The sequence below is a fragment of the Oncorhynchus kisutch genome, linkage group LG2 (assembly GCF_002021735.2).
Source record: "Oncorhynchus kisutch isolate 150728-3 linkage group LG2, Okis_V2, whole genome shotgun sequence".
NCBI lineage: Eukaryota > Metazoa > Chordata > Actinopteri > Salmoniformes > Salmonidae > Oncorhynchus > Oncorhynchus kisutch.
Genome location: NC_034175.2, coordinates 47322979 through 47341311, shown reverse-complemented (window position 1 = coordinate 47341311; position 18333 = coordinate 47322979). Strand labels below are relative to the sequence as shown.

Here is an 18333-nt window from a genome sequence, read left to right as displayed (position 1 = left end):
AAGAAATTTGTCAAACTAAGTATAGAATCAATCTTTAGGATGTTTTTATCATAAATGTTCAATCATGTTCAAACCGGAGAATTCCATTGTCTGTAGAAAAGCAATGTAATGAGAGATTACCTCTCATGGGAACGCGCGTGACTGAGAACGAGGCTGCTGCCAGACCCCTTAGTCAAACAGCTCTCATTCGCTCACACTTCACAGTAGAAGCCTGAAACAATGTTCTAAAGATGGTTGACATCTAGTGGAAGCCGTACTGTGAATTCGATAGGGGCTGAGTTCAAAAGCTACAAACCTCAGATTTCCCACTTCCTGTTTGGATTTCTCAGGTTTTTGCCTACCATATGAGTTCTGTTATACTCACAGACATCATTCAAACAGTTTTAGAAACTTCAGAGTGTTTTCTATCCAATACTAATAATAATATGCATATATTGGCATCTGGGACTGAGTAGGAGGCAGTTCACTCTGGGCACGCTATTAATCCAAAAGTGAAAACGCTGCCCCCTATCCCAAAGAAGTTAAAGGGGTGTCCGCATACTTTTGTATATATAGTGTACTATCATCAATAGGCACTAAAGCAGCTCGCATCTATGAATGGCCTTCAGAATAAAACATGGATTGAATATATATATTTTTTCCTCACCCACAATACCACATGACAAAATGCTAATTTATTGAAAATGAAATACAGAAATCGAATTTACATAAGTATTCACACCCGTTTCCATTGATCATGTTAAAACAACTTGATTTGAGTCCACCTGTAGCCAATTCAATTGTTTGGACATGTTTTAGAAAAAAAACACCCGTCTATATAAAGTCCTACAGTTTACAGTGCATGGCAAAGCAGAAACCATACCATCGAAGGAACTGACAAGGCAAAGCTGTCAAGCTTTGTGCAAAGTTGCCAAGGCAAAGGGTGGCTACATTAAAGAATCTCAAATATAAAATATATTTTGATTTGTTTAAGACTTTTTTGGTTACTACATGATTCCATATGTATTATTTCATAGTTTTGATGTCTTCACTATTATTCTACAATGTAGAAAATAGTCGAAATAAAGAAAAACCCTGGAATGAATAGGTGTGTCCAAACTTTTGACTGGTACTGTATATCAAAGTTTTACATAAACACACACTTCAATAACTTGTGCCAAAATATCTTCTTTAAGTCACAAAATACACATTCATTAAGTAATTCGCCCATGGGATAACTCACTTTGGTTATTTCTGTCAACCAATAAAATGTTCCTTGATGACTCGTAGACTAATTTGCACCATGCACACCAGGTCGTCAACAAGGAAACAAACACATCAGGTAGGTTAAATTAAATAACTATTCTGTACCAAAACTTCAATCGTTATTCAAATAATATATTTCACATTGCTAGAGCTTGTATGTTTAAATGAGCTGCTTTGTACACGGTTGAATCATGGTTAACAAGTTACATTGTTTTAATAACTGTCGTACAAAACAAACACTCAACTTCGGCACCTTATGTCAAAGTATCATTGGCAAACGGATTGTGCAACTCTATCCAACATGTGACCGACCACCTTGATTGGGTCTTAAGTAGCAAAATTTGAAATTGTGTTTTTTACATTGGATAAAAGCAAAGAGAAACAGCTACAAAATGGTATATCATACATTGCATTTGAGGAACAATGGGAAAGTAATTCTGCTTTGAAAGATGATAAACATGTAACCTAATTTTTCAGAACATTTGAACATTTTGGTACCTACTGGAGAGCTCATCTTTGTCTACACCCATTCAGCATCATTCACACCCTCTTAAGCTTTAGGCCCACCTATCTCTCTAAGAGTTGATCTGGGCATTCTGTCCTAACAACGGCAGTCAAGCACCCAAGCTAATGTTGGCTAGCTTGCTAGCTACTTCCAGACACAAATGAGAGAACAGCTCACAGACCATTTTACTCACCCTAGCAAAGCTGGTTAGGCTGTTTTTATGACATCCAGAGCGTTGGTGACTGCAATTGTGCTGCTGGTAACAATTTATGTTTTTTATGCCAATGTTTACTGACACCGGTCATATCAACGGGTGTTAAGCGTTCATAAATTCGTCAGATATTTTGCTCTCTGGCACACTCAGACGAGAGTGCTCTGAAATCGAAGTAGACAGCCAGAGAGAATTTACCAGCTACGTCTATTGAAATGGTTACTTGTGTAGTGGAGTCTTTTGTTAAGACATGTAGCTGGCTAGCTAGGTAAACAATGAACCATAATCCCAACTCATGACGTTACTACCCTGCCTGAATCTGCAGGTACCTAACCAACCAGGTTCAAATGTTAGCTAGCTAACATTCGGCTATAACTAGCAAAGTAAATGGCTCTGAGATACGAATAAGACCATACACATAACACTAGCTTGCTAGCTAACAGTACACTTTGAAATGAAAACTGTAATATCTGAAAATGTAGCTACCTAGACTATCATGGATGGACGCTGCTATGGTTGAAGATGTAATCCAGAGACAGGTGTTCTCTTAGCTATCATACTCTAATTCCACTGATTTCAAAACTCGTCCTCCAGAAAGTGGAGAACAACACTGCAGTTCTACTACGAGATATATGCCTATGTCACATTCTCTTTTCTTTCAGTATTCTTGGTTATACCTTGAAGAGATACAATAGTCTTTCTCCAACCAATAATTTGATTCAGTGTCATTGTCTAGAAGTCAGGGACATGCGCTCCATGACACCCACCTAGACTTGAATCCCATTGGAAATCTGTGGAAAGACTTGAAGGTTGCTGTTCACCGCCGCTCCCCATCTATTTCTCATAAAGCCAGTCTGGTCAGAGTGTATTACTTGGTGCAGCGAGCCTTCCATACGGATGGCTAAGATTTTGTCATCTCAGTTTATAAAAGGAAATTGGGCAATAAGATCCACATTCCAGGGGGACCTTTGGCTTTAAATAGTAATACAATTGAAGTCTGATAAAGACTTGTGTGTGTGTGTGTGTGTGTGTGTGTGGGGGGGGGGGGGGGGCAGCATTGATGTAATAAGGCACTCCGCAAATAATCAAGATAGGAATGGGCAAAGTAGACCAGAAAACGTCCTGTAAAATTTGTTTAGAAAACCGTCTGGACCCGGTGATTTACCACTTTTTATTGTGAACACTGCAGTTGCAATCTCCTCAGGTGTAAATTCTTCTTCTAAACCATCATGGGAGTCTATCAATTGAAGGCATATTCAGACCATCGAAGAACAAATTAATCAACAAGGGGTCTTGAGGAGATTCAGAGGTGTATAGCGCAGAGTAAAACTGTTTGAATTGATCTCTTTATGTATAACTGTGGTAGCACCAGACAGGGTCCTTATTTGTGGGATTAAACGTGAGGCCTCAGATTTTCGGATCTAATGTGCAAGGAGTTTATTGGCCTTGTCGCCTTGCTCAAAACACTGCATCGAGCTCGTAAGAGTAATTGTTCAGCTTGTCTGGTAGAGAGCTCATCAAATTCAGATTTGAGTAGCTGGCGTTCTTTATATAGATCAGAGGAAGGATCTGTAGCATACTTCTCATCCAATGTAGCTATGGCTTCGCTCAGGTCTCAAAGAGCAAGATTTGTTTTTGTTGGCTGTATAATTTGGACAAGTAGGTATGCTTTGAGGGACTTCCAATATGGAAGAGCAGGACATACCTGGGGTTGAATTAATAAGGAATAAGATTATTTCAGAAGACATGAAATGGACAAACTCCTTATCTGAGAGTAAAATTGAGTTAAGACGCCATTGAGAACACATACGAGCTTGTCTCAGCACCCTCCAACATTTCACAGGGTTGTTAGCCCCTTTGATGTTCAACGAAATATACTTGATGGTATTATTTTGGCCACCATGAGCACTCCCGTTATACCACCCTGTCATTAGAGCACAGAGTGGAAAAGCAATGAACACCCAAAAACCCAAGGATAAATTGTCTCAGTAATAATGTACGGTGTAAGACACTTGGGAAAAAGACAGAATGACAACATCAGAACTGAACAATTCAACCTCCCCCCCCATCCCAGACAATATCTCCCCAATGAGGCACAAGACTAAATAGAACATATTTTCTTTGCACAGTATGTCTGTGAGAGTGTGGTGATAAACCCACAGTACAGCCTTTTAAAGTAGCGTTCTTTGTTAGAGAAACAAGCAGTAAATACATGTTTTTTTAAGTCAATCCCATGTGCAAACGAAATTAGAAAAGCACCACTTGTAGTTGTATAAAATTATGTTCCCAGTATTATAACATGTATTGAGAGAGAAAATAAATAAAACATCAAGGCTCAACCCAAAACCTCTCATTTGAAGTAAGAAGAACATAGTAAAAACGACCCAAAACAATTAATTAAAACATTATAGTCTAGTTGGACGATGTGACAACGTACAGCCAAGACCACAAAACTATGTCTGTACAATGTTTAAAGTTTGCTGCGTATAAATGACGTTAAAAACCTTGAACATTGAAGTGAAGAACCCCCAAAAACCTGTAGCCTCGGAACATTTACTGGTTTACTCGGTCGAGACAAACAGATGTGGTAAACAAATAACCCAAAATATTTTGGGGTCAATGAGACAATACGTAAACAAAGGAATTACGTAAACCCTTTAATACAATTAAATAAAAATGACAGTGTTAAGGCAAGCACACTAGATGATCAAAACATTAGATCACATCAAATAAGCCTGAGTGGGTTCACGAACTCTCAAACAGGAATAATACAGTTATAACTAAAGATAGTGGAACCACAGGTGGGCTACTTACTTACTATCCACAGTTAGCAAGCAACAGTTGCTGATCAATGAGCAAGTCTCAGCCTCCAGTATTTATGCTGCAGTAGTTTATGTGTCGGGGGGCTAGGGTCAGTTTGTTATATCTGGAGTACTTCTCCTGTCTTATCCGGTGTCCTGTGTGAATTTAAGTATGCTCTCTCTAATTCTCTCTTTCTCTCGGGGGACCTGAGCCCTAGGACCATGCCTCAGGACTACCTGGCATGATGACTCCTTGCTGTCCCCAGTCCACCTGGACGTGCTGCTGCTCCAGTTTCAACTGTTCATCCTGTGATTATTATTATTATTATTATTTCACCATGCTGGTCATTTATGAACATTTGAACATCTTGGCCATGGTCTGTTATAATCTCCCCTCGGCACAGCCAGAAGAGGACTGGCCACCCCTCATAGCCTGGTTCCTCTCTAGGTTTCTTCCTAGGTTTTGGCCTTTTTAGGGAGTTTTTTCCTAGCCATCGTGCTTCTACACCTGCATTGCTTGCTGTTTGGGGTTTTAGGCTGGGTTTGTGTACAGAACTTTGAGATATCAGCTGATGTACGAAGGACTACATAAATACATTTGATTTGACTTCTTGATGTGGAGTTGAATGGGACCCATAGCCTCTTCCGGAGAATCAAAGGTGTAGTCTTTTCCATCATGAGAAAGCCATAGACGGGCCGGGAATAGCGGTCCCTACTTCACTCCTGGATGGTCCCGTAGTAGACGTTTGGTCTGTCCGAAAGCTGCGTGCTGCTTGGACACAGTGGGGAAGTAGTCCTGGTAGATAGAGAAGCTCTGTCCTTGAAAGCTCAGAGTGCTATTGCGGGCTCCTTGGAGAATCTCCTTCTCATGGAAAAAGTGCACTCGAAGAATGATGTCACTGGGCCTCTCACTGTCCCGGGGCTTCTCATCCATGGCAAGAACATCCTTCAGTAGCTGCCCAGAGATTATATCCGTGGCGCGAGGCATTTCCGCTTACTCTGGGACCAATACCAGTCTCAGGTTATTGCGGCGAGAAAATCCCTCTAAGCTTACATGGCTCTCCTATACCTTTTTCAGATACGCAGCCTACCATTTTATGGTAGTCAGGTCGGAGACACTGGTAGCGGAGGTCTCCAGTGCTGCAATTGTCATGGTGTGAAACTCTGTTGTTGTTTTGAGTGATGTGATAGCTGGCACCGTCTCGTTCCGCAGGATAGTTAAATCTGCTTTTAAAGTATGAGAAGCCTCAATCGTAGCAACTACCTCCGTTTTCATCTCAACTATCTCCGAGCATAGTAGCTTGATGGCCTCGAGAATGTTAATTTCAGAGCCACCAGGCAAAGCCGCACCCCCGGGTAAAGTGTGAGTATCTGGGCCCTTAGACTCAGGAAAGGGCGGCGGTAAAAATGGGTCTTGTAGGCCGGGTTCTCAAAGTCGTGTTTTTTGCCTCATGTGTTTCGTCGACATGCTGACATTTGAAAGCAAAGTAGTCTTGGGTATTACGTAAAAGGATCACCAAACGAATATTTGAAAATAAATATGATTTTGCTGCAAAATTCCCATAAACTTTAAGAATACTGCGGGAGCAAACAGAAAACACGTCAGTTGCACATGGTTCCCCTAGCGGCCCATTTCAATGATTTTTGTGTCCCATGGAGGATTCAAACTTACACCACGAGTGGCGATAGATGTCAGGAACTTGGTACCATACCACTGTAAGCAAACTCTCCAGAGCAATATTTGCTCGAGAGGCACATAATTGTATTATCAGAGCATGAGCATGCCAGTGGTAAGTATTGTTTAGTGAGAAAGTGTTGGGATGAGGTAAAAATATATGTTTACCCACCCCCAAAATTTATATTTATGAGCAACCCCCCCCCTTCTCACTTGAATACATTTTTTTCAGAAAATTTGAAGGAGTTGGGCAAAGGCTGAAATTGGGGTTGAAAGTTACCCTTTAATACAGGTTGAGAAAAACTGTAACAAAGAATGGGAGAAAATTGCCAAATCCAGATGTGCAAAGTTGATACAGACATACCCAAGACCACTCAAAGCTGTAATCGCCGCCAGGGGTGTGAAAACTTATGTAAATGAGTTATAACTGCATTTCATTTTCAATATATTTGCTAAAGTTTCTAAAAACATGTTTTCACTTTGTCATTATGGGGTATTGAGTGTGAATGGTTGAGAAAAAAACCCAATTAATTTAACCATTTGAATTCAGGCTGTAACTACAAAATGGTGAATAAGTCTATGGGTATAAATACATTCTGAAGGCAGTCGATAAGATAACTGTTTTCCAGAATCGAGAACAAAGAGAGTATCGAATCTATGGCTGCTTTTATATAGGTAAACTTGTAAAATCAGTAATGATACCAAAAATATTTGGTTATATCACATTATCTGGTGTACAATCTGTAGCTAAATCAAAGTAGGATGCAGAGCACCCTGCCTCTATCCTTATCCTAGCTGTTTTTTTTAGTCTGTCAGGATGTTCATTTCAAGCTCATCAACTACAACCCTTTGCAGTGATGATTTCTTTGATTTATTCTTCTCTCACTTTTGTCTCCCATGATCTATTCAGCTCTCCTCTCCTGTGTCCTGCTCCCAGAGATCAACCAATTGCTATTCACCAAGCACTGGCTTAGCTGATTCACTCACCTGTGAGGAGAACCATCCTACTGCAGTTTGAACTAGCCCTAATGTCACTATTAGACATTGAGACCACATGGCATTTGCCTGTTGTCTTTTTTTTCTGGGTTGTCTTTTTTAGTTTCATTGTATTTATTTAACTAGGCAAGTCAGTTAAGAACAAATTCTTATTTACAATGACGGGCTACACCGGCCAAACCCAGACGATGCTGGGCCAATTTGTGCGCCTTCCTATGGGATTCCCAATCACGGCCGGTTGTGACACAGCCTGTCTTAAAGAGTCTAGTGAATTTTTAAGAGTTGAAGACCACCAACTACTGATATACATGCTTGGTATTATATTAGAATAGCTGTTTGCGAAAGCAACTGCTACTCTTCCTGGGGTCCACACGAAACATTGCATAATAATAGACAAGAACTGCTTAAGATCATATATTTAAAAATTGCACGCATAGCCTCCATATAAATACACACACACAAAATATCTAGGTAAATTAGGGGAGAGGCGTTGTGCTGTGAAGTGTTGCTTCATCATTTTCATTTCATGTTCATTTGAGCAATATGAGATAGAAGGGAGTTCCATGCAATAATGGCTCTATATAAAATACTGTATGCTTTCTTGAATTTGTTCTTGATTTGGGGATTGTGAAAAGACCACTAGTGGCATGTCTGGAGGGGTAAATGTTTGTGTCAGAACTGTGTGTAAGTTGACCATACAAACAATGCTTGTTAGAGCATATCAAAGACTAAATTCTATAGAGAATTAGGTTGAGGTGACAAATTATATTTACTATTGTAACATGCTGTGATGAATTCTATTGTCCCTGTCAGGAGTACAGGCTTTTGCCGTAGATAGCAGAGTTCTCATCTCTGGACCACACGATCTTAAAATTGCCTTATGCTAAGGCACTTCTCTCACTCTACATCCATAGGCTACACTGGTGACCAGGGTGGGATCCTTTTGATACACCTATGTGGCCTGGGAACAGTAATGCTCCATAAGAGAGGGGGGGATACTGAAGCATGTGTTGATGACAGTTCTACAGTCTCCATTAGAGGCTCAGGCTAAACCCAAAGATCGAGTTTAGGAAATGCTGCTCTATATACACTGATAGAGTTGCAAATGGTGGGAAACTTTCCGTGAAATTTCCAGATTTTTTTCTGACATTTTCTATGGGAAGTTAAGCCTGGGAATTTTGCTTAAATTCATCCAAAAAAAGTTAGCGTATAACAGTTAACCTATTTTGTGGGATACACAAGGCAATTCTAGGTCTTGTGGCATATTTTGGTTAAACTATCCCGAATTCAATGGAATTGCAACCCTTACTTGCACAGTGCATTCTTCCATCACATGTGCAGTGCACTCTTCCATCACATGTACAACTGATTCTCAAAATCTTGCACACTAATGAGATGCTATTGAGCCCACACTTCAACACAGTCTGAGCCAAGGACTACATGCTTTCTGGTAAATTTTTGATTACAATACTGGGTGGGGCGAATATATTTTGTTACATACATGATTTTTTGTTAACTGGTTAATGGTAGCCTACAGCAAAGTGTGTTGAAATCATTTCTAACTTGTTAACAATTTCAGCTAGTTCATTTTTGCTACCACATGGGTTTTAGCTTGTTTGAGCCTGCTAACTGAGGAATGTTAATTTGTTTGTTTCCATACATGTTTAATTTTAAAACATTTATCTTACAAAAGGAGTTGTTTAACCTAACCGCTTAACTTCTTTGGGGTAGGGGGCAGTATTCGGAAATTTGGATGAATGAGGTGCCCAAAGTAAACTGCCTGCTACTCAGGCCCAGAAGCTAGGATATGCATATAATTAGTAGTATTGGATAGAAAACTCTCTAAAAAGTTCCCCAAACTGTTAAAATAATGTCTGAGTATAACAGAACTGATATAGCAAACGAAAACCCGAAGAGAACCAATCCGGATTTTTTGGGGGGAGGTGACACCATTTAAAATACCTGTCTATGGGGAAATCAATGGAATACCTCCCAGATTGCAGTTCCTATGACTTCCAGTAGTCTTTAGAAAGAGTTTCAGGCTTTTTAAATTTTTTTATTAGCTAGAATTTGAATTTTTTTCAAAGTGGCTCCCATTTTGGTTGTAGTGTTGTGGCGCGCGTGGATGAGGGCACGCACTTCATTATTTATCTCCGGTATTGAACATACTATTCTCCGCCTTAAATGTTATTTTATTTACATAGTAGGGTACCTGAGGATTGATTAGAAATGTTTATTGGTAACCTTTGGGATTAATTTGTATGCATTTTGAACGTGGATTACTGAGTCAAGCTCACCAAATAAACAGATTTTTTGGGGATAAAAAGGAATTTATCGAACAAAACAACCATTTGTGATGTAGCTGGGACCCTTTGGCTTGCACAAAGGTAAGTGATTTATTTTATTGCTATTTCTGACTTTCATGACACCTGTTTTTAATACTTTTGTATGCGGGGCGCTGTCCTCAGTTAATCGTATGCTTTCGCCATAAAGCCTTTTTGAAATCTGACAAAGCGTTAAGCGTTTTTTCTTTTTCATTTTCTAATTTTACCCCCTTTTCTTCCCAATTTCGTTGTAATTACTATCTTGTCTCATCGCTACAACTCCCGTACGGGCTCGGGAGAGACAAAGGTCGAAAGCCATGCATCCTCCGAAACACAACCCAACCAAGCCGCACTGCTTCTTAACACAGCGCGCATCCAACCCAGAAGCCAGCCACACCAATGTGTCGGAGGAAACACCGTGCACCTGGCGACCTGGCCGTGCACTACGCCCGGCCCGCCACAGGAATCGCTGGTGCGCGATGAGACAAGGATATCCCTACCAGCCAAACCCTCCCTAAACCGGACGACGGACCTCCCGGTCGCGGCCGGCTGCGACAGAGCCTGGACACAAACCCAGAGCCTCTGGTGGCACAGCTAGCGCTGTGATACAGCGCCCTAGACCACTGCGCCACCCGGGAGGCCCCAAGTTAAGCTTTTAACTGATGTATAAAACTAAAATTTTCATGAATGTTTAATATGACGAATTTTGCGCTCTGCAATTTCACCGGATGTTGGCCAGTGGGACTCTAGCGTCCCACCTACCCCAAAGAGGTTAACTATTTATCTGTACATGGAATTGTATTTGTTGAGGTAGAGGGACTTTTATCGAGGTGAAAATGATGAATCAGATACCTTATCGATGGCAACAGCTCATGGTCCTCCTGGAATCAGAAGGTTTTTTGACTCAATGGAGGAACGTAGTCAGAGAAATGCCGATGAATGTCTTGCTCGAGCTGTGTATGCAACTGGTTAACCTCTGATGCTCTCAGGAAATGTGTATTGGAAGAGATTTCTGAATGTTTTTCGCCCAGCATACACCCCTCCAACCAGACATGCTTTATCTACTCATTTATGGATGCAGAGTTCAGAAAATCAGAGAAAGCAGACTGTATTGCAATCATCTCTGATGGATGGTTGAATGTTCGTGGGCAAGGAATAATTAACTACATCATCTCCACCCCTCAACCAGTATTCTACAAGAGCACATACACAAGGGACAACAGACACACTGGTCTCTACATTGCAGATGAGCTGAAGGCAGTCATCAATGACCTTGGACCACAGAAAGTATTTGCACTGGTGACAGATAATGCTGCGAACATGATGGCTGCATGGTCTGAAGTGGAGGAGTCCTACCCTCACATCACACCCATTGGCTGTGCTGCTCATGCATTGAATCTGCTCCTCAAGGACATCATGGCACTGAAAACAATGGATACACTACAATAGAGCCAATGAAATGGTTAGGTATGTGAAGGGTCATCAAGTTATAGCAGCAATGTAACTCACCAAGCAAAGTGAGAAGAATAAGAGCACCAAATTGAAGCTGCCCAGCAACACCCAATGGGGTGGCGTGGAGGGGAAGGAGTCTCTCCAAGAAATGGCCATATCACAGTCTGCCGATATGGACAGCCCCATCAAGAGGATCCTCCTGGATGATGTATTTTGGGAAAGAGTGGTAAAGCAGCCTGAAACCTATAGCAGTAGCCATTGCACGGATTGAGGGAGACAATGCCATCCTATCTGATGTTCAGAGTCTGCTTGCAGATGTAGGAGATTAAATACATACTGCTCTGCCCACCTCACTGTTGCTCCAAGCAGGGGGAAACTGGAGTTCTGAAATACATCAAAAAGCGTGAAGACTTCTGCCTGAAGCCCATACACGCCGCAGCGTTACATGTTGGACCCCAGGTATGCTGGCAAGAGCATCCTGTCTGGGGCAGAGATCAACAAGCCCTATGGAGTCATCACTACTGTGTCTCACCACCTTGGTCTGGATGAGGGCAAGGTTCTTGGCAGTCTGGCGAAGTACACTTCCAAGCAAGGGCTTTGGGATGGAGATGCAATATGGCAGTCGTGCCAACATATCTCAGCCACCTGGTGGAAGGGACTTTGTGGATCTGAGGCTCTTTCCCCTGTTGCCTCCATCATCCTCCAAATCCCACCAACATCAGCCGCCTCAGAGCGCAACTGGTCCTTGTTTGGGAACACACACACCAAAGCACGCAACAGACTGACCAATACAAGGGTTGAAAGATTGATGGCCATCCGGGCATATTTGAGGCTTTTTGATCCTGACAACGAGCCACCCTCAACAAGGTTGGAAAGTGACAGTAAAGATGATGCCTCAGAGTCTGTTGTTCAAGAGGTGGACATTGAGGAGGTCCAGGGAGAAGACATGGAAGCCTGAGAGGAAGACAACCAAAGCTTTTGTTTCTAGAGTATCATTTAGATACTAGAGTATCAGTATTTAGAGTATATTGAAAACGTTTTGGGGAGATGCGATAAATCATTGGGGATCATTCAATAATGTGAAGAGTCAACTCATTTAATTAAAGTTCAATTCGTAACTAAATTGTTTTTTATTATTTCTATTGGAAGGATTTAATCATTTGCAATTACACTATCATTCAAAAGTTTGGGGTCACTTAGAAATTCCCTTGTTTTTGAAAGAAAATCACATTTTTTGTCCATTAAAACAACATCAAATTGATCAGAAATACAGTGTAGCCATTGTCAATGTTGTAAATGACTACTGTAGCTGGAAATGGCAGATTCTTTTGTGGAACATCTACATAGGCGTACAGAGGCGGGAGGCCTCGATGCACAACTGAGCAAGAGGACAAGTACATTAGTGTCTAGTTTGAGAAACCGACGCCTCACAAGTCCTCAACTGGCAGCTTCATTAAATAGTACCTGCAAAACAACAGTGTCAACGTCAACAGTGAAGAGGCGACTCCGGGATGCTGGCCTTCGACACTAATGTACTTGGCCTTTTGCTCAGTTTTTTTTAATTTATTTTATTTTACCTTTATTTAACCAGGTAGGCAAGTTGAGAACAAGTTCTCATTTACAATTGCGACCTGGCCAAGATAAAGCAAAGCAGTTCGACAGATACAACGACACAGAGTTACACATGGAGTAAAAACCAACATACAGTCAATAATGCAGTATAAACAAGTCTATATACAATGTGAGCAAATGAGGTGAGAAGGGAGGTAAAGGCAAAAAAGGCCATGATGGCAAAGTAAATACAATATAGCAAGTAAAATACTGGAATGGTAGTTTTGCAATGGAAGAATGTGCAAAGTAGAAATAAAAAATAATGGGGTGCAAAGGAGCAAAATAAATAAATAAATTAAAATTAAATACAGTTGGGAAAGAGGTAGTTGTTTGGGCTAAATTATAGGTGGGCTATGTACAGGTGCAGTAATCTGTGAGCTGCTCTGACAGTTGGTGCTTAAAGCTAGTGAGGGAGATAAGTGTTTCCAGTTTCAGAGATTTTTGTAGTTCGTTCCAGTCATTGGCAGCAGAGAACTGGAAGGAGAAGCGGCCAAAGAAAGAATTGGTTTTGGGGGTGACTAGAGAGATATACCTGCTGGAGCGTGTGCTACAGGTGGGAGATGCTATGGTGACCAGCGAGCTGAGATAAGGGGGGACTTTACCTAGCAGGGTCTTGTAGATGACATGGAGCCAGTGGGTTTGGCGACGAGTATGAAGCGAGGGCCAGCCAACGAGAGCGTACAGGTCGCAATGGTGGGTAGTATATGGGGCTTTGGTGATAAAACGGATTGCACTGTGATAGACTGCATCCAATTTGTTGAGTAGGGTATTGGAGGCTATTTTGTAAATGACATCGCCAAAGTCGAGGATTGGTAGGATGGTCAGTTTTACAAGGGTATGTTTGGCAGCATGAGTGAAGGATGCTTTGTTGCGAAATAGGAAGCCAATTCTAGATTTAACTTTGGATTGGAGATGTTTGATATGGGTCTGGAAGGAGAGTTTACAGTCTAACCAGACACCTAAGTATTTGTAGTTGTCCACGTATTCTAAGTCAGAGCCGTCCAGAGTAGTGATGTTGGACAGGCGGGTAGGTGCAGGTAGCGATCGGTTGAAGAGCATGCATTTAGTTTTACTTGTATTTAAGAGCAATTGGAGGCCACGGAAGGAGAGTTGTATGGCATTGAAGCTTGCCTGGAGGGTTGTTAACACAGTGTCCAAAGAAGGGCCGGAAGTATACAGAATGGTGTCGTCTGCGTAGAGGTGGATCAGGGACTCACCAGCAGCAAGAGCGACCTCATTGATGTATACAGAGAAGAGAGTCGGTCCAAGAATTGAACCCTGTGGCACCCCCATAGAGACTGCCAGAGGTCCGGACAGCAGACCCTCCGATTTGACACACTGAACTCTATCAGAGAAGTAGTTGGTGAACCAGGCGAGGCAATCATTTGAGAAACCAAGGCTGTCGAGTCTGCCGATGAGGATATGGTGATTGACAGAGTCGAAAGCCTTGGCCAGATCAATGAATACGGCTGCACAGTAATGTTTCTTATCGATGGCGGTTAAGATATCGTTTAGGACCTTGAGCGTGGCTGAGGTGCACCCATGACCAGCTCTGAAACCGGATTGCATAGCAGAGAAGGTATGGTGAGATTCGAAATGGTCGGTAATCTGTTTGTTGACTTGGCTTTCGAAGACCTTAGAAAGGCACGGTAGGATAGATATAGGTCTGTAGCAGTTTGGGTCAAGAGTGTCCCCCCCTTTGAAGAGGGGGATGACCGCAGCTGCTTTCCAATCTTTGGGAATCTCAGACGACACGAAAGAGAGGTTGAACAGGCTAGTAATAGGGGTGGCAACAATTTCGGCAGATAATTTTAGAAAGAAAGGGTCCAGATTGTCTAGCCCGGCTGATTTGTAGGGGTCCAGATTTTGCAGCTCTTTCAGAACATCAGCTGAATGGATTTGGGAGAAGGAGAAATGGGGAAGGCTTGGGCGAGTTGCTGTTGGGGGTGCAGTGCTGTTGTCCGGGGTAGGAGTAGCCAGGTGGAAAGCATGGCCAGCCGTAGAAAAATGCTTATTGAAATTCTCAATTATGGTGGATTTATCAGTGGTGACAGTGTTTCCTATCTTCAGTGCAGTGGGCAGCTGGGAGGAGGTGTTCTTATTCTCCATGGACTTTACAGTGTCCCAGAACTTTTTTGAGTTAGTGTTGCAGGAAGCAAATTTCTGCTTGAAAAAGCTAGTAGTGCACCGGGGCCTCCCACTCCTCTTTCTATTCTGGTTAGAGCCAGTTTGAGCTGTTCTGTGAAGGGCGTAGTACACAGCATTGTACGAGGTCTTCAGTTTCTTGGCAATTTCTCGCATGGAATAGCCTTCATTTATAAGAACAAGAATAGACTGACGAGTTTCAGAAGAAAGTGCTTTGTTTCTGGCCATGTTGAGCCTGTAATTGAACCCACAAATGCTGATGCTCTAGATACTTAACGAGTCTAAAGATGGCCAGTTGTATTGCTACTTTAAACAGCACAACAAGTTTTCAGCTGTGCTAACATAATAGCAAAAGGGTTTTCTAATGATCAATTAGAAATGTCTTTGTTTCTGAAAGAAAAACTTTTTTTTGGTCAATTTCAAATATCAAATTGATCAGAAATACAGTGTGGACATTGTTAATGTTGTAAATGTCTATTGTAGCTGGAAACGGCTGATTTTTTATGATATATCTACATAGGCATACTGAGGCCCATTATCAGCAACCATTACTCCTGTGTTCCAATGGAACGTTGTGTTAGCTAATCTAAGTTTATAATTGTAAAAGGCTAAGTGACCCCAAACTTTTGAACGGTAGTGTATGTCTACCTATGACAAGGTAAAAGGTTTATGTTTCTATCCACATATGATATGGTAAATATATCCAATGCAAAAAAACATCTACATTTAAATGGAATTAATATTAATTTCCGTTAATTCCCATATATTCCCGTTAATTCCCACCTCTGAATATTTCCCAAAATGTGGAACCCTATACACTGAACCAAGATATAAAATTCAACATGTAAAGTCTTGGTCCCATGTTTCATGAGCTGAAATCAAAAATCCCTGAAATGTTCCATACACAAAGCTTATTTCTCTCAAATATTTTGCACAAATTTGTTTACGTCACTGTTAGTGATCATTTCTCCTCTGCCAAAATAATTCATTCACCTGACAGGTGTGGCATATCAAGAAGCTGATTAAACAGCATGATCATTACACAGGTGCACCTTGTGCTGGGGACAATAAAAGGCCACTTTAAAATGTGCAGTTTTGTCACACAACACATCACCACAGATGTCTCAAATTTTGAGGGAGAGTGCATGCTGACTGCAGTAATGTCTACCAGAGCAGTTGCCTGAGAATTGAATGTTAATTTGTCAGTACATCCAACCGGCCAAACAACCCAGCCCAGGACCTCCATATCCGGCTTCTTCATCTGCGGGAGGGTGGGGGCTATTCTCATTAGCTGGGCCTGGCTCCCCAGTGGGTGGGCCTATGCCCTACAAGGCCCAACCATGGCTGCACCCCTGCCCAGTCATGTGACATCCATAGATTAGGGCCTTATGAATTTATTTCAATTGACAGATTTTTGAAATTGTTGCATGTTGCGTTTATATTTTTGTTCAGTGTACACAGATTGGTAGGTTACACTATACTTAGATACTTAAAATACTGCCTGATACATGTTTGCTATGTCTCCGTTCTCAATAAATGGTGAAACACTAAATGTGATGTGTTCTTTGTTCGAAGGTATATGCATAAAATGGGCACATTATGGAAAACATGTCTCACACTCATACTTAGTAGCAGAATAATGGATTGGCAAGAACTTGCCACCGTCAACTTTGACAAGGTTAGTTACAAAGTTAGGCTAATCATTTAAACCACCTAAATATATTCACATTCACTGAACATTTAGTATTTGAAACGCAAACATTAATTTCCCAACTGATTTTACTATAATCCTGCTGACAATTTATCCTTCTCCATGCTTTATATTCCAACGCATCCAACATCATGCATGCCCACCATGATATTGGGCAACTGCTTACATTTGAAAACTCATCTGGTTTAGAAATCAAACAGTACAAAACCCAAACGGTTAGAGATTGTCATCACTATCCAGGATTAGGATTTAGGGCAAAAAACAATTATATTAAAGTCAGGTAAATTATTACTGTGCCACACTCCTCTGAAACCACAGTACAATACAGCATAAGTGTGTGTGAGTTTTGTTAAATCCAGACGCTCCATCTGAACATTAACACGCATGGCTTGCGATTCGGTTTTGATAGTATCAGCGATAAAATAAAACGTTAAAATGGACACATCTTTTATAGTGTTAGTGTTCCCACATGGCCCCATCTCCATGTTACAGAACTTTACAGAAGACAGACCGAAGACCAAGGGACCACCTGTGTTAATTACCTTGCTATCTAGCATGCTCCAGAAACTTCGTCACTGAAAAATAATATCGGCTGCAACTGTGATAAATCCAGATGAAACAATGTCCAAGCACAGGAAGTTGGTGGCACCTTTATTGGGGAGGACGGGCTCGTGGTAATGACTGGATAGGAATATTGGAATCAAATACATCAAACACATGGTTTCCATGTGTTGATGCGCCGTTCCAGCAGCCTCCACTGGTGACAGTAAGTGTATTTTTGTTTTTCATTTGTATTTTTTTGTTGTTGATATGATAAGAAAGTAAAGGGCTTTATGTTTCTAAAATCATATCGCAATTGAGAATAGATACACGTTTAGATGGAGTACTTGGCTGTTTACCTCTGAAAATAACAAGGTCCTTGGACCTTTTTAATAAGGAGTAACGGTAGGCTCTTTAAGAGTACATATTGGGCTACTAGCTAATGTTAGTTACCTAGCTGCCTTTACTTAAGGAGCTTGCTACTTGCTGGCTACGCTTACTACCCTGTTATTGACGATGACATAACATAAACACAGCACGAACAATTTCACAGCCAAGAACACGCTTAGTGAAGATAGCTACAACTTCAACAGTAGTCCCTGCATGACAGAATACATGTTTTTTTTCCCACATCTTTGTTGTGCTACTAGTCGCTAACTTAGCTAGCCATTTAGCTAGCTAACCAGCTACAGTAGAGTTTGCAAAAATATATACATATATTACATTTGTAAACTAATATTACACTCTTACCTTAGTTACCTTTTTCAGATGACAAAAACGACACCCAGCAACCCGAGAATTTAGTAAAAATAACACCATGAACCGAAGCCCTTTGCAGAAATGTCAGTCGAGTCGAGCCAGGGCCAAAATTGAGACAGCCAGAGACCAGGCAGAGGTCTGTTGCTGAGAGGCAGGAGTCAGAAATAAGGTTTTAGCATATCCCAAATACCATGCCTTGCATTTAAATAGTCCACATTTAGCTTTTAAGGATTATGTGTTGAGAAATGTTGAAATAAGTCTAGGTTCAGGTTAGCTATTCCTTTGAAAATCAAGATTAATGCGCTCCCACGTACAAGTGCCACTGCTCGATTTCTATCGAGCTTGTTGGGAATAGAAA

The 18333-nt window shown here is 41.3% G+C and overlaps 1 protein-coding gene across 2 annotated transcripts in view; it reads right to left on the bottom strand.

Annotated features, from left to right (window-relative positions):
• The window catches only part of LOC109867409 (methyl-CpG-binding domain protein 5-like), a 59798-nt gene extending 41465 nt beyond the window's left edge, over positions 1-18333 (bottom strand). Inside the window, exon 1 of one of the 2 annotated variants that reach the window (XM_020456561.2) lies at positions 17967-18333. The gene's annotated coding sequence lies outside the window, so the exon portion shown is untranslated. The remainder of the gene's footprint in view (positions 1-17966) is intronic. The other variant, XM_031796134.1, reaches the window with a different exon arrangement.